This window comes from Bubalus kerabau, chromosome 8 (assembly GCF_029407905.1).
Source record: "Bubalus kerabau isolate K-KA32 ecotype Philippines breed swamp buffalo chromosome 8, PCC_UOA_SB_1v2, whole genome shotgun sequence".
In the NCBI taxonomy this organism is placed as follows: Eukaryota; Metazoa; Chordata; class Mammalia; order Artiodactyla; family Bovidae; genus Bubalus; species Bubalus kerabau.
Window position 1 is genome coordinate 11,996,451 of NC_073631.1, and position 15,874 is coordinate 12,012,324.

The following is a 15,874-nucleotide window of genomic DNA, read 5'->3' on the forward strand; positions in this document are numbered from 1 at the left end:
CTGTTTTTATACAACCCAGAGCTAAAAACGGACTTTGCATTTTTAAATTGGTGGAAAAAAATCAAAGGAAGAACATGTTAAAAATCATATGAAATGTCACGTATAATACCTAAACTCTTATTGGAACACAGGCACACTCATTCATTTACTGTCTGTGGCTGCCTTCACACTACAAAGGCAAAAAGCCTAAAATATTTACTGTCTGGCTCTTTACAGAGAAAGTTTGCCGACCTCTTTCTGGAGTGATAAATGATAAATATATTGCCCTGACAAATTTCTCATGGTCCGATTATCAAAACTATAGTTTTTAATCATTAGAAAACAGTGAAGGATGCTGTGACCTACCCCAGTAATTAATTTCTGAAACCCTATTCTAAATAGACATTGCGGTTTATTATTCACCCTAATGATAAGTTTCGATCCCTTAATTGTTTCAAGGGGCGTGTTTTCTCTTACACTAAAATGATGTCTGACTGATATAAACCAGAGCCTTTTCTTCAAACGCCCTAGTGAAGCAAAGCCGAAAACATCCCATGCACACGTACAGTCACTTGGCAAGAATATTTTGCTGCTAAGCTCGAAACCAAAACAATTAAAGCCAGGAAACACAGAGCACGTGGGCTTCTGCTCCTGATGCTTGTTTATTCCAAAATCCTCAAATCCACAGAAATTTTTCTGTGCAGCTTTTTCATTAAGCATTTCAAAAGGAAAACAGGCTACTAGGCTTCTTTTGAAAGCATATGGTTTGTTGGTGGTGGTGTTTATGACTACCCTTTGACAGTGGCTAAGTATTGGATTGATATTTCTCCTTAAAAGGAATGATCTGTCACAGGATTTGACTGTCTTGTCATACTTTTATATCCATATTTGTGATGTCTTACCGTCTGTAGATCCAATATGATTCTCAACCATGCTGCTCCCCAAACACATGCCACTAGAATTCCTCCAAATCCGGCATCATCACTGAACTTCAAAAGTCACTCCCTAAGCAAAGGCTTTGGAGAAAGACACAAAACAGACTCACCAATTATTATAATTCAGACATCTCCTAAGACTTTATAAATGGGCTGTAGTAAATTAAGTATGTTATCTCCTGAGTTACATAAAACTTTTATTCATATTCAAATGCTAAACTAAGCAGTGACTTCTTCATGGGAGGTACTGGCAAGAAAGAGGTCACTGAAGAGGGCCTGAGAGCGTGTGATTCAGTCCCAGGTCCACTCTGTACTCACACCATAAACAGATATTAGAGCAAATGTTCTACTCTTCCGTCAATTTTCACCCAAAAAAATGTTTTAAAGTTTTGCAGAATTCTCTGGAGACATCTGTCTTCTGATCTTAAGCAGATAATTATTCATGACTCAATAGATCCCAAAGACTCCTTTAAACAAGTTGGAGAAACTACGGAAGCTCCATCAACAGCTCTGAAAGCTGTTCTAAAAACATTGTTACAATCAAATGCACTATCTCTCCCAAACAAAATGAAAAATTCTGTCTCTGACTCACAGTTAACCACTTCAAGAGATGTTGTTTACTTTATCCAAGAAATTTAATTAGTTAATTTTCATAAGCAGTTTTCAAAAGAAAGAAGCCAGCAAGAAAGTCAACTTAGCCAACAAAAAATTTCACTGGTTCTACTGAATACTCATGTCTCTACAATGTCAAGGAAGAGAAATATCTAACATAAAACCAGATTTTTTTGTTAAAAATTGAGCCAAAGGGAATTTTAAAAAGTAGGGGAAGGCAGCACATATTTAATTAGCCTAGGCTTGTTGCCTGATTTTCATTAGGTCCCTGCCTGATTCTTATTTGGCCCATTCTAAGTACTTTTAGGCCACTGGGCACGAAGGCCAGTGCTTATTTTCATGGCTGTTTCAATTCATCAAGAAAATCCTTTGAAAGATGAAAGTAACTTCACATTTTTTCACCTGTTGTTCTTTCTTGTGTGCCTGTCACTTCACTAGCCAAACTTGCTTCAAGCCAAACCAAATGCTTTCCAAACCTCTACAACATGCCTTTGAAGATCTGAAGTTAAGTATTTTCTTATGCTGACCAGTATAGCTTCCAAATAAGGAATAAAAAAATAACGTAGTTCTTAAGCTATTTTTTTAATACCAGAAATGTGAAAACACATTCCAGTATGTGCAAAAAAGCAAAATTCCTCTTCCCCAAGTTTAGAAGTCATGTGCCAAAAACACCTGATGTTCATTACCACACCCATGATGCATTGCTTATGTATGACAAAGTTCCTGCAAAGACCAGATGCTGCTTTTATTATTACCACTTCACAAGTTTTCCCAGGCTCACTAGAAAAAATATTTTATAAGACCAGCCCACTGAGTGGGCTCATCTTACCACACTGATGAAATCTGGTTTGCTATTTAGTTGATTATCAATAAACATCCCTCTTTATTTCCAGCAGCACAGCAATTAGGACCCTCATCTGTCACCACTAGCTTCAAGTTTTGGCTTTCATCAAAAGAAAAGGAATTTATTAAGAAAGAAAAACACAGTTCTACCTTCAAGCTAAAAATAGTTCTGTCTTTCTAAACAATATGCACTTTCACACAGCTCTAGCAAACCTTCTTCAAGCAGCTTACAAAGGAGATGCTAAGAGAAATACACAATAGACCCTAGTTTTAGGTTCTGGTTTAGCTGACAGAGATGCAAACAAGCAAATGCTGATATTGGAAAGCAGAAAATACAGCCTAGTTGATATAAGAGAAAATGAGGCTTCACTAATCTCTTGGAGGTAGTCAAAAATAGGTAAGACAAAATTACTGAACATAGAAAATATATCTAAAGTTCCAGAAACCTTAAGTCTGTGTGTGTGTGTGTGTGTGTGTGTGTGTGTGTGTGTGTGAATTGCTCAGTCAGGTCCAATCTTTGAGACCCCATGGACTGTAGCCTGCCTGGCTCCTCTGTCCATGGAACTCGTCAGGCAAAAATAATGGAGTTGGTAACCATTCCCTTCTCCAGGGGATCTTCTCGAGCCAGGGATCAAATCCAGGTCTCCTCCACTGCAGGCAGATTCTTTACCATCTGAGCCACCAGGGAAGCCCATGAGAGTCTATACCAAAGGCTTTATTTTAAACTTATAAAGTTTACTTTAAATATGTATTTGTAGAAAACCAACTAAAAACGAAAGAACAAAGTAGAGGTAATTCCCAGTGGATCTTATATAACATAGTCATAGATTATCTGCTTTTAATGGATATTTTAAAGCTATGACAAACCAAGACAGTGTATTAAAAACCAAAGACATCCCTTTGCCAACAAAGGTCTGTATAGTCAAAGCTATGGTTTTCCCAGTAGCCATGTATGGATGTAAGAGCTGAACCATCAAGAAGGCTGACCACCACAGAAATGATGCTTTCAAATTGTGGAGTTGGAGAAGACTCTTGAGAGTCACTTGGACTGCAAGGAGATTAAACCAGTCAATCCTAAAGGAAATCAACCCTGAATATTCACTGGAAAGACTGATGCTGAAGCTCCAATACTTCCGCCACATGATGCAAACAGCTGACTCATTGGAAAAGATGCTGATGCTGGGAAAGAGTGAAGGCAAAGGAGAAGAAGGCGGCAAAGGCTGAAATGGTTCGATAGCATTACCAACTCAATAGACATGAATGTGAGCAAACTCCAGGAGGTAGTGAAGGACAGGAAAGCCTGGCTTGCTGCAGCTCATAGGGTCACAAAGGGTAGGACATGACTTAGCGGCTGAACAACATAGATTGTCTAAGATATGATAATAATGATAACAATCCTCCTCCTCATCATCACCACCATCAAATGCTTGCCCCATCCCAGGCACTGTACTGAGCACTTCATATACATTAACGTTCGTATTCACAAGAGCATCACTATGTAGGTAATATTATCTCAGTTCAACAGAATAACCAAGGTTGGGAGATGTTAAACAACCTGGCCAAAGGCACAGTGCTAGCAAGTGATGGCAAACTAAGAGCAATCAGTTAAAGAACTATTCAGCAATAACTTGATTTACCTGAAGTTTACATAGTGACAAAGTCATTTCATTATCTGTGTTTTCTTACATGTGTACTTGTTTCTGTAAGACATAGGAATTTATCACCCCAGGAATTTATCATAGATCAGTTCTCCAATCCTGCTCACTCTTTTTTTTTTTTTTTTAAAGATTCTTTGATGTGGATCATCTTATTTAAAGTCTTTACTGAATCTGTTACAATATTGCTTCTGTCATATGCTTTGGGTTTTTTTTTGGCCCCAGGGCATGTGGGATCTTAGCCCCTCAACCAGGGAGTGAACCCACACTCCTTGCATTGGAAGGCACAGTCTTAACCACTGGACTACCAGAGAAGTCCCAATCCTGCTCACTCCTGATGCTTATCAAATGCAAATAAAGATAATTCATTCAAAGAAAAATGTTGAGCACCCACTAGGGACCAGGCAGTATACAACTATCCTAAACTTGACTATAGAAAGAAATAAAAGAATTTGTCTCTATCAACCAGAAAGTTTCATTTGCAGCTAGGGTTTGCTCAGTTCTCATCGGTGGTAAAGAATCTACCTGCAATGCAGGAGACGCGGATGAGATCCCTGGGTTGGAAGATCCCCTGGAAAAGGAAATGGCAACCCACTTCAGTATTCTTGCCTGGAGAAGCCCAGGGAGAGAGAGGCCTGGTGGGTTACAGTCTATGGGGTTGCAAAAGAGTCAGACACGACTTAGCAACTAAACAACAACATAGGCTTATGGGAATGAAAGAGGTTGCATTAATCAGCTGACTCAGATTTTATGGGACACACCTATCAGTCAAGCACTTTCCGAGTAACTCTGGTAAATCCCTGGGGAATCTCACCTGTGCTAAGGAACAAGCCTTGTCACACACTACACAGCTTTTTATTCCTCCTGCCCTTCTAGCACTCTCCATGGACATCATTGGACCTGGAAGAGAAGTCCTCTCCTCTGTCTTGATTGCATTACATTCTTTCAGAGGGGTCCCTAAATTATCTTGCTTGTACCTTCATGTCCAACAGTTTTACCACAAAACTCTTTTCATTTATAGCTTTCACCTCTGAAGGACTGAGACATGATCTAAAGGAAAGTTAGAGACAAATCTGAGTCACAGACACCACACCATTCTCAGAACAGCCCCTCTCCTCTGATAACTAAGGCTTGTTACTGGATCCAGCTATCAACCCTGACTTCTTCATCTCTTATAATAACTACCTCCCAGGATGATCTTCAATCTGCTAACAGACCCTGCGCACCAGTGACTTAACAAGCCCAGAACATGGCTGAACCTCAACAGAAGCCATTGGGTAGGCTTTTGGCCATGTTCTAACATCCACCCTTCTCTCCATGCAAACACATGGCTTACTAGGAAATAAGGATATTGGGGCAGAGGTGGAGAGTGCTTAAATCCCTGTTTTCTGATCCAACTTGTTGGGAGATTGGCGAGGGGCGACGGGCGGAGGGCACAGGCTAGATGGAGTGTACTATAAGGTACACTCTGGTAGACCACCAGGAGATGATGATCAGGGTCAATGCAAGAAAAGCTGTTGTAGTTCTACCTACAAGAATAAATTAAGTTCTGGCAGAATGGCTCTAAAATGGGGATTTAGGGGATGAGCAGGAATCTGCCACAAAAAGCCCAAAGCATTAAAGATCTGTTTTTATGGTACCTAACAGGGTGAGTTATAACTTCAGAGAACCTAAGTCCAGCTTCCTCAAATCTAAAAACCAGTGTTCAGCAACAGACAGGTGATGCCTTCTCAATATCCCTTGACACATTTCTATAGCTTTGACTGCCTGTGTTATTGATGGACAGTTCTTTTCACAAGACAATGGGCTCCTACTTCAAGTGCCCATGTCTCTTTGCCCTTGGACTTGCTCTGCCTGCAGGAGCATGATCCACCGACCCCCAGGGTAAGTCAGAGTGGTGGCTAGCTCATTCCTCCAGAACCAGCCCTGCACTCATGAGCAGCAGAAGATGGTGGATAAATGCCTCAGCTTCCCTTGCTGTGACTATGGTCTCCCATAGCGTCCCTGACAGGATGGGCCCCAGGCTCCTACAGGGTGACCACACCTGAAAGCGCTCTGCACTTTCCTCCTGTCTCTCTCTTACATATCTACTCCTCTCAGGGCCTCCTGGGACCACTTCAAACATAAACCATTTGCACCCAAATCCTTGTCTTAGAATCCGATTTAGAGAAAACTCAAACTAAGACATCTTCTTTTAGGTAAGAATTTCCTCAAATACAAACTAACCCGTTACATTTATACACAGGAAAGCAGAGTTTTGGAGGGGAAAAAAACACTAATTTCAGAGAGCTGAGGACCCTACCTTCACCCAGCTTCATCACTGGGGAAGTGATCTGAAATCAAGATAAAGTAGATGGAAATGCTTCTAGGCAGGGGTACCCTTCACAGAACCAGGAAGGGTAAAGGGTGAGAAGGAGGAAACTCTTTGCTTCTCAATTTCATCTTCTCTGTCAGGGAGGCATGATCTAGAATCTTCCAACTGAGGCAGGAAGAAGATGGAAATGGAAAATCCATCTAGGAGAGGTTCCTTGTCACTCTAGACAGGTAGCATATAGGACCTGTGTTAGTCAGCTCAGGCTACCATAACAAAATACCACAGGCTGAGTAGCTGAAGCAACAGAGATTTATTTTTTCACAGTTCTGAAGGCTAAGATTTCCAGATCAAGGTGCCATCAGATTGGGTTTCTGTAGCCTGTCTCCTTGGCTTGTAGATGGCCCTCTTCTTCTCACATCTTTCTTCCGTGTGTGGTTTCCCTTTGGGCATCCCCGTTTCCTATTCTTAAAAGGACACCAGTAGGATGAGATTAGAGCCCACAACAACAGCCTCATTTTAACTTAATCACCTCTTTAAAGGCCCTGTTTCCACATATACCAAATACAGTCACATGCCAAGGTACTGAGTGGTTAGGACTCCAACATATAAATTTGGGGAGACACAATTCAGCCCATGACCGGGCCCCAGAGCTGCACTTACACTGCACAGAAAACCTTTCCAAATTTTCTAAATTGTGTATTAAACAATCCAGCTTTACCAATACGACTGAATTCAATCTCTAAAGAATCAAACATGTATTAAGTAACTAGACAATAGCCTTTAGTTGTGGTAGGTGCCACAGAACCTATGAAAGCTACACATGAGACAATTCCTACAGTCAGGTAAAGAGACAGGTCATCTGTGAGGAATGACATTAATAATAAAAAATAAACAAAACTGTATAAAGAACAGGCAGAGAAGGAAATGGCAACCCACTCCAGTATTCTTGCCTGGAGAATGCCAGGGACAGAGGAGCCTGGTGGGCTGCTCTCTGTGGGGTTGCACGGAGTCGGACACAACTGAAGTGACTTAGCAGCAGCAGCATAAAGACTAGGGCTAAATTGCATAGTGCAGATCTTATGAAAAAGCTGAAGAACTCAGGCAAAAACTCATGGAGGGAGTGAGTCTTTGGAGTACCAGAACAATTCAGAATAGTATTAGGCAAGAAGGATTAAAAAACCCTATACTTGGGAAGCATTAAGAAGACCAGTCTAACTAGCCCAGAAGATTTACGTGGGCAGGTGAGAGTTAGGTTTTAGAGTCAGGGGTAGCTCAGATGGTAAAGAATCTGCCTGCAATGCAGGAGACCTGAGTTCGATTCCTGGCTCAGGAAGATCCCCTGGAGAAGGGAATGGCTACCCACTGCAGTATTCTTGCCTAGGAAATCCCATGGACAGAGGATTCTGGTGGGCTATAGTCCACGGGATTGCAAAGAATCAGTCACAACTGAGTGACTAACACTTCACTGAGCCTAGAGGGCCTGAAGTATCAGGTAAAGAAATGAGTGAAATAAAAAGAGACAGGTGAACTTGAGGATGGGAGAGTATAAAAACAAAGTCTATAAAATACAAAATTTCATGATGTCAAGTATTGTCTGGGAAATAAACCTTGGAACAATCTCATATCATTTCAAGAAAGCATCATTCAATGCTACTGCAAATACAAGACTCACAAAAGCATGGGTATCTCTAAGAAAACCATTACAAACAAATCTGGGCATTACTAAAACAAAACTCTTAATTTGAAGTTAAGCTATAGGAATTTTGAATCCACTGAGTATGGTAACCACACCTTTGAAAAACCATTATTATGCAATATTGAATGTCTATGGGACAATCATCACCAACCTCTGGGAATGTGGGGGAATGGAAATAGAGGGAAATGTGTTACAGAATGCAAAGATGAATAATTTGCAATCCCTGGCTTCAAAAGCTCCAAGTCTATGAATGAAAACAATGATAATAATAAATAACTTAAAATCGTCAAAATGCATTGTGTTGTCACTGAGTGCCATCACCATGGAGAAGGAAGCATTTCAGTAAATATGTGTCAAACAAACGAGTGAACTCCATCAATGGAAGGTATCTGTGTGGTAAATTTTTAAAGATGAGTAGGCCTTCGACAGGAAAAGGAATGAGGGTCATTTCAGGCAGAGGGAATAACATATAACTAGAAAAGACAGAGTGTATGAACAATCTAGGAATCACCACTCGGCTGCACAAAGAAACTACCTAGGAAATTTTTTTCTAAGTGTCACCCACGTCACACCCCCAGAAATTGGCACTGAATTGGTATGGGACAAGGCCTAGGTACTAGAGTTTTTTAACTTGCCCATACTCTAAAATGCAGAGAAGCTTAAGAACCACTACTGGGCCAGCCTTCAACCTTCCTTAACTCTGCCTTGTTGCTTTTTTTCCCCAACAATACTTACTAAAGCTTTCAGTAAGTCACAAAAATAGAGCATGAGAAGTTTCAAGAAATTCAATGGGGCTCTTTTTGTCCAGCATGTTGTCTATCCTCTCCTCAGTAGAAATCAAATAACTCTAAATAAATCCCATGATGATGACAGGTAGTCATAGAAATTGAACAAAAAGAGACAATTGGGCATTCTCAGTCCAGTCCCATACCTGCCATGTGCCCCAGCTCTGTCAGAGAACCTTAGAGTGAGTGGAATAAAGACACAGCTTCCACCTTCCTTCTCTCACTTACACCCATGTCCTCTGCTCCTGTAGTTCTGAGACTTGTAACAAAGTTTTATAAATTGTATGGAGTTTACAAAATGATTCCCCTGGGAACCATAATAGCAAAGTTAATGTGTCATACAATTTTAGAAAAGGAGGAACAAGGTCAAAGCTATGGTTTTTCCAGTGGTCATATATGGACGTGAGAGTTGGATGATAAAGAAAGCTGAGCACTGAAGAATTGATGCTTTGGAACTGTGGTGTTGGAGAAGACTCTTGAGAGTCCCTTGGACAGCAAGGAGATCCAACCAGTCCATCCTAAAGGAAATCAGTCCTAAATATTCATTGGAAGGACCGATGCTGAAGCTGAAGCTCCAATACTTTGGCCACCTGTCCGAAGAACTGACTCATTGGAAAAGACCCTGATGCTGGTAAAGATTGAAGGTGGGAGGAGAAGGGGACGACAGAGGATGAGATGGTTGGATGGCATCACCGACTCGATGGACATGAGTTGGAGTAAGCTCCGGGAGTTGGTGATGGACAGGGAAGCCCAGAATGCTGCAGTCCATGGGGTCACAAAGAGTTGGACACAACTGAGTGACTGAACTGAACTGAGTACAGAAATCATACGCGGCACTACCTACATGGAGATAGGAATTCTGCTCCCAACACCTCTTCACCTTTGTGCCTTTTGTTGTTGTTTACTTGTTAAGCTGTGTTCTACTCTTTGTGACCCCATAGACTGTACCCTGCCAGGCTCCTCGGTCCATGGGATTCTCCAAGAATACTAGAGTGGGTTGCCATGCCCTCCTCTAGGGGATCTTCCCGACCCAGGGATTGAACCCAAGTCTCCTGCATTGGCAGGCGGATTCTTTACCAGTGAGCCACCGGGGAGGAACAGCTGAAAGAGGAAGGATGGTTTACACCTGGTGGGACCTATTTTGGCAGAACACACAAAATCGATTTCTTCCTAAGGGCGACTTAGACAAGTTCCTTTCTGTTTATGACATTTAGCTTCCGTTCCTTTTTTAGGACATAGTATTTTCGTGTGTGTGTCACTATGACATCCCGACAAAGGACAAAGGGGAAGGAGTATTATTCCATGTGACATTCAAAAACCTAACCTTTATCAACTGTTTCTGAAGGTCATTCTCCCACAACTTGGAGTTAGCTGTGCAAGGCCAAAAGCCCTGGCACACTGAATGAGAACGCAGCGACATCGGGGGCTGAGACTGCCTTTCGGCATGTTCTCTGCGGTTTCTTCCTTTCGCTCATTCGTTCCAGTACTGAGTAGCTACCCTGTAGTGTGCGTTATGCCAGGACACAGTAGAGCAACGTTTCTGGATCTGTCGGAAGATAAAATCTCTTTGGGGAACTTCTCTGGTGGCACAGTGGATTCCCAGGAAGATTCCACATGCTGCGGAGCAACTAAGCCCATGTGCTGTAATTACTGAGCCTAAACTGCACACCTGGAGCTCGTGCTCTGCAACAAGCAAAGCCACCACAATGAGAAACCCATGCATCAGAACTAAGAGCAGCCCCTGCTCGCCACAACTAGAGAAAACCCAAGCGTACCAACAAAGGCCCGGCACAACCAAAAATAAATAAATAATTTTTTTTAAAAAATCTCTTTGAACTCTTGTTAAAAAAACTAGGCTTCCAGATTCCACTATAGTCTCCCTCAATCAGAATGTTTAGGAGGAAAGTAACCGGAATTTGTATTTTTTAACAAGCACCTAGCTGACTCAAATAAATAGTCTGGAACAGTAGGTCCCTGCTCTTGGTAAATTCTAAGGCCTCAATGTTCTGTGAACCTAGGTGATGCAGATCCCTTCTAGTTGGACTTTGAGATGAAGAGATGTTTTCTCTCTCAGCAATTTCTAGATATCCATGTTCCATGAAATGCCAGACCCACCCACAAGTCCTTAAAAAGTCAGTAACAATGCATATTTAGCCATATAAGTCACCAGCTTTCTTTCTTACACTATTTCCTTTTCTTCACAACCAAATGGAGAGGGAGTCCAACCACCTCATTAAATGTGAGTATCATTACAGGTTTTTCCAATATAACTGTTTTTTTTTAACAAAATACAACTTTCAACAGCAATTACACAGGTGAGGCCAGCTGGAGTCCTATAGAGTGAGATGGAATTTTGAAAGGGTTCTGAAGTTCTTATTGTTGTTGCTGTTTTTGTTTAGTCACTCAGTCATGTCTGACTCTTTTGTGATCCTATGGACTGTAGCCTGCTAGACTCCTCCGTCCATGGGATTTCCCAGCTAAGAATACTGGAGTGGGTTGGCATTTCCTTCTCCAGAGGATCTTCTGACCCAGGGATCAAGCCTGTGTCTCCTGTGGCTCTTGAGCTGGCAGGTGGGTTCTTCACCATTGAGCCACCAGGGAAGCCCTTTGGAAGTTCTTAAAAGATTGAAAACCTCTGTTCTAAACCTGAACTGTCCCTAGCTTCAGGGAGGCCCCAGGGGAACTCCTGCTTGGCAGACCCACAGTCTATGATCCACAGCCATGCTTGATGCATTTCCCAGCCACACAAACTGAGAAGGCAAATAATTGTGTCAACTGTCCTACGTGGCAACAAATTTTGACTTTACCCAGCAAGCTGCAGTCTCTTGAAGGCTACCTGCTGTGAGTGATGATCAAGCGCTGGCATCACACAGGCCACAAGGTGACCAAGGGGATGTGCTGAGACAGATTAGGAGGCATCTCCCGTGACTGTGTTCCTCGCATAAACTTGGGTCCCGGCAGCTGCAAGTGTTGTCATTTGTTGTCTTTTTTTCCCAAAGGCCATTTTGTCTTATCTGATGTTGAAACTCTGCCACACAGCTTTAAACACTGAAGCACAGGAATGAGAAATTTGTTCTTGTCTCTTGCTATGCTTGACATTTCCACACTGATAAGGTACAGCTAAATATTGACTTTTAGTTAAGTTCAGATTAAGTGTCTGGTCCATGAGCATTGACTGTGAACCCTTCTCTTTCTTCTCCTTTTGGCACTGAGTTCTCTTATAAAAACGGAAAGGACAAAGGGAAAAGCTGTTGCCTGAGGTGCTGTCATTAATTACCTGAAGATCCTTTCTATGCTGTGGTAGAAATTGTCATTAACTTTTGAGATATGGGGGCAGTTTTGTTGAAGATGGTACTGGTGAACATAAAGACACATTAAAAATCATATTTTTTATATTGTAGGTTATTCAAATATATCTTCCACTGAAGATTCATCCATATTTATCCATTGAAGAAAATGTCACCCAATTACCAATATAAGTACACAAACCAGATATCTGGCTGACTTTATCTACATGCTCAATGTTTATCACCGCCATACTAAAATCAATAGGTGATGATCTCTGTGCTCAGTTTAGCCAACACAGATTCAATCTGGTGGGATAAGCTTCTCTTGACCATTCTACTTGGAACAGAGACTTAAGAGAATTTCAAACAGCCGAGAGAGTCTCAAAGTGTATTTTCTCCCAAAGGAGAATCTCAGCTTTGCATTGTCTACCAAACGAGACTGTGGCAGGATAATCCTTTTTTTTTTTTTTTTTAATTTTTAAACTTTACATAATTGTATTAGTTTTGCCAAATATGAGAAACCAATCAAGGATTATCAAAATGATAATCCTTGACTGGTTTCTCAAAATGCAACATTCCTAGTCCTCTGAATAGTATTTCCTTGTTACTCTACCAACTTAATAAATAGTTAAATCCTATCAGAATACCCTTCCCAAGTCAAATGCTCAGGCAAATCAATAGTTACTGGAAGCCATAAAGAGTCAAGGAATGGTCTCTGTTCCCAAGGAGTTGACAATTTATTTAGAAAGAAGATAATACAGAACTATTAACTAAAATAATGGTAGCAAAGCAGAAAATCACCAAGTTCACAGGAAACAACCCTCACTGTGGACGAGAATGGTGATTGAAGCTTTTATGAACAGATTAGCTCTGGGTCCTGGGAGAATTTTGCTAGATGAAGGACAAAGGCATTCTAGGTTTTCTGTAGACAGGAAATTTTTATTGCATCCCACCCCACAAGACTAAAATATTTTATGTAAAGAAAGTGTTGTTTTAAGACCCAGGTGACCTGCTTGATTATTGGTTTTTAAGAAAAAAAGAAAACTAGACATTATTATCCTTGTTACTGCTTTGGTAAGGCATACATGAACCATATTATATTGCTTATATTTGTTTTTGACCCGTGAAAGCTGCAATTTAACATGATTTAACCACACATACACATGTGTGTTCAATGTAAAACTTCTCACCTTTTTTTTGAGCAAAATCCCCTAGCTGTGTTAATTTTTAGTTCTATTAACATTTAGCAGGCAGTAATAAATTCTCAATAAGGCCAATTCTATCAACAATATTAATATGTATGACTATAAAGTCTGTTCTCAGTATCTATATAATGACCCTGACTTGCCAAAAAGAATATTTGATGATTCAAGTTGTGAATAATGAAACAAAGATTTTGATTCATAGTCAGATGGACAGTTGTATCAGCCCCTCAACCTTAGGTATCCACACCAGCAATCTATAATACCAGCAATCAGGAATGAATGAAATTGAAGGTCTTGAGTCATCTCTCCACTGAATTTGTCATCCACATGACAAAAGTACAAACAAACAGATACAAAAGTTTCAGATAATGAACATGAGGTAAAATAAAATAAATTAAAATAAAATAATAAAATAGGCCACTGTCACATACCTGGACCTCAGAGGGAAGGGAAGCCCAAGGAAGTCTGGTAATGAGGTGCACATCACAGAAAGAAGGACGCACAGCAAATTTCTCCTGGTCTTCTCTACAGTGAAGGGAAGCCCATTCTGAGCTTCACATAGGGTACAGCTCCAAACTAGGCAAACCAAGGAAAAAGACTTCAGATTCCTAACACATATGACTCAGCCATCTGGATAATTGTCGACCCTAAAAATATTCGGCCTATTCCAGAAACCATGTTAGTACTAGTTCATAATCCATCTGGGGCTCTAAATCTATGTTAGATCAGAGTTGCTCACACTGGGGTAGGTTGACCCATTTGGGGAGACTGGCATATTCTCATTGGAATATATTTTTCAGGATTTGATACAGTATTCATTTCACTGATAAAGTAAGCATGTTCTAAATCATCTGGGTAACCACACATAAACTGGAAATCCAGTTGAAAGAGCATTCCAGTTGGAATTCCAGTTGAGGCTATTTCAAATCCTAAAAGATGATGCTACGAAAGTGCTGCACTCAATATGCCAGCAAATTTGGAAAACGCAGCAGTGGCCACAGGACTGGAAAAGGTCAATTTTCATTCCAATCCCAAAGAAAGGCAATGCCAAAGAATGCTCAAACTGCCACACAATTGCACTCATCTCACAAGCTAGCAAAGCAATGCTCAAAATTCTCCAAGCCAGGCTTCAACAGTATGTGAACTGTGAAATTCCAGATGTTCAAGCTGGTTTTAGAAAAGGGAGAGGAACCAGAGATCAAACTGCCAACACCCACTGGATCATGGAAAAAGCAAGAGAGTTCCAGAAAAACATCTACTTCTGCTTTATTGACTATGCCAACGCCTTTGACTGTGTGGATCACAATTAACTGTGGAAAATTCTTCAAGAGATGGGAATACCAGACCACCTCACCTGCCTCCTGAGAAATCTGTATGTAGGTCAAGAAGCAACAGTCAGAACTGGACATGGAACAACAGACTGGTTCCAAATCAGGAAAGGAGTCCGTCAAGGCTGTATATTGTCACCCTGCTTATTTAACTTATATGCAGAGTACACCATGCGAAATGCCAGGCTGGATGAAGCACAAAGTGGAATCAAGATTGCTGGGAGAAATATCAATAACCTCAGATACGCATATGACACCACCTTTATGGCAGAAAGCAAAGAAGAACTAAAGAGCCTCTTGATGAAAGTGAAAGAGAAGAGTGAAAAGTTGGCTTAAAGTCAACATTCAGAAAACTAAGATCATGGCATCTGGTCCCATCACTTCATGGCAAATAGATGGGGAAACAGTGGAAACAGTGAGAGACTTTATTTTCTTGGGCTCCAAAATCACTGCAGATGGTGACTGCAGCCATGAAATTAAAAGACATTTACTCCTTGGAAGAAAAGCTATGACCAACCTAGACAGCATATTAAAAAGCAGAGACATTACTTTGCCAACAAAGGTCAGTCTAGTCAAAGCTGGGGTTTTTCCAATAGTCATGTATGGATATGAGAGTTGAACTATAAAGAAAGCGGAGTGCCGAAGAACTAATGCTTTTGAACTGTGGTGTTGAGAAGACTCTTGAGCGTCCCTTGGACTGCAAGGAGATCCAACCAGTCCATCCTAAAGGAAATCAGTCCTGAATATTCATTGGAAGGACAGATGCTGAAGCTGAAACTCCAGTATTTTGGCCACCTGATGCAAAGACTCATTGGAAAAGACCCTGATGCTGGGAAAGATTGAAGGCAGGAGGAGAAGGGATGACAGTGGATGAGATGGTTGGATGGCATCACTGATGTGATGGACATGAGTTTGAGTAGGCTCTGGGAGTTGGTGATGGACAGGGAAGCCTGGCATGCTCCAGTTCATAGGGTCACAAAGTCAGACATGACTGAACGACTGAACTGAACTGAACCACACGTAACCAAATGCCTCCTCACAGGCCCAGTCTGTCTTTGTGTCTGCAATCAGATTTGTGCCAAGTAGTCCTACTTTAATTGTCTTCAGCTAATTAACAATGTACAGAGATAGATTTCAGAAGTAAATGAGGCTTTTGCACCAACCGTGGGCCAGATGACTTCAGAGTGTGCTGGAGGAACAAAGGTGTTTCGGTGATTCAGAAAGAAGAGCAGTGA

The 15,874-nt window shown here is 41.1% G+C and overlaps 1 long non-coding RNA gene across 1 annotated transcript in view; it reads right to left on the reverse strand.

The window, feature by feature from the left end:
* Positions 1 to 15,874, reverse strand: part of LOC129658857 (uncharacterized) — a 442,729-nt gene that overhangs the window by 409,707 nt on the left and 17,148 nt on the right. The window contains exon 2 of the long non-coding RNA XR_008717538.1: positions 13,743 to 13,887. This is a non-coding gene — a long non-coding RNA (uncharacterized LOC129658857). The remainder of the gene's footprint in view (positions 1 to 13,742; positions 13,888 to 15,874) is intronic.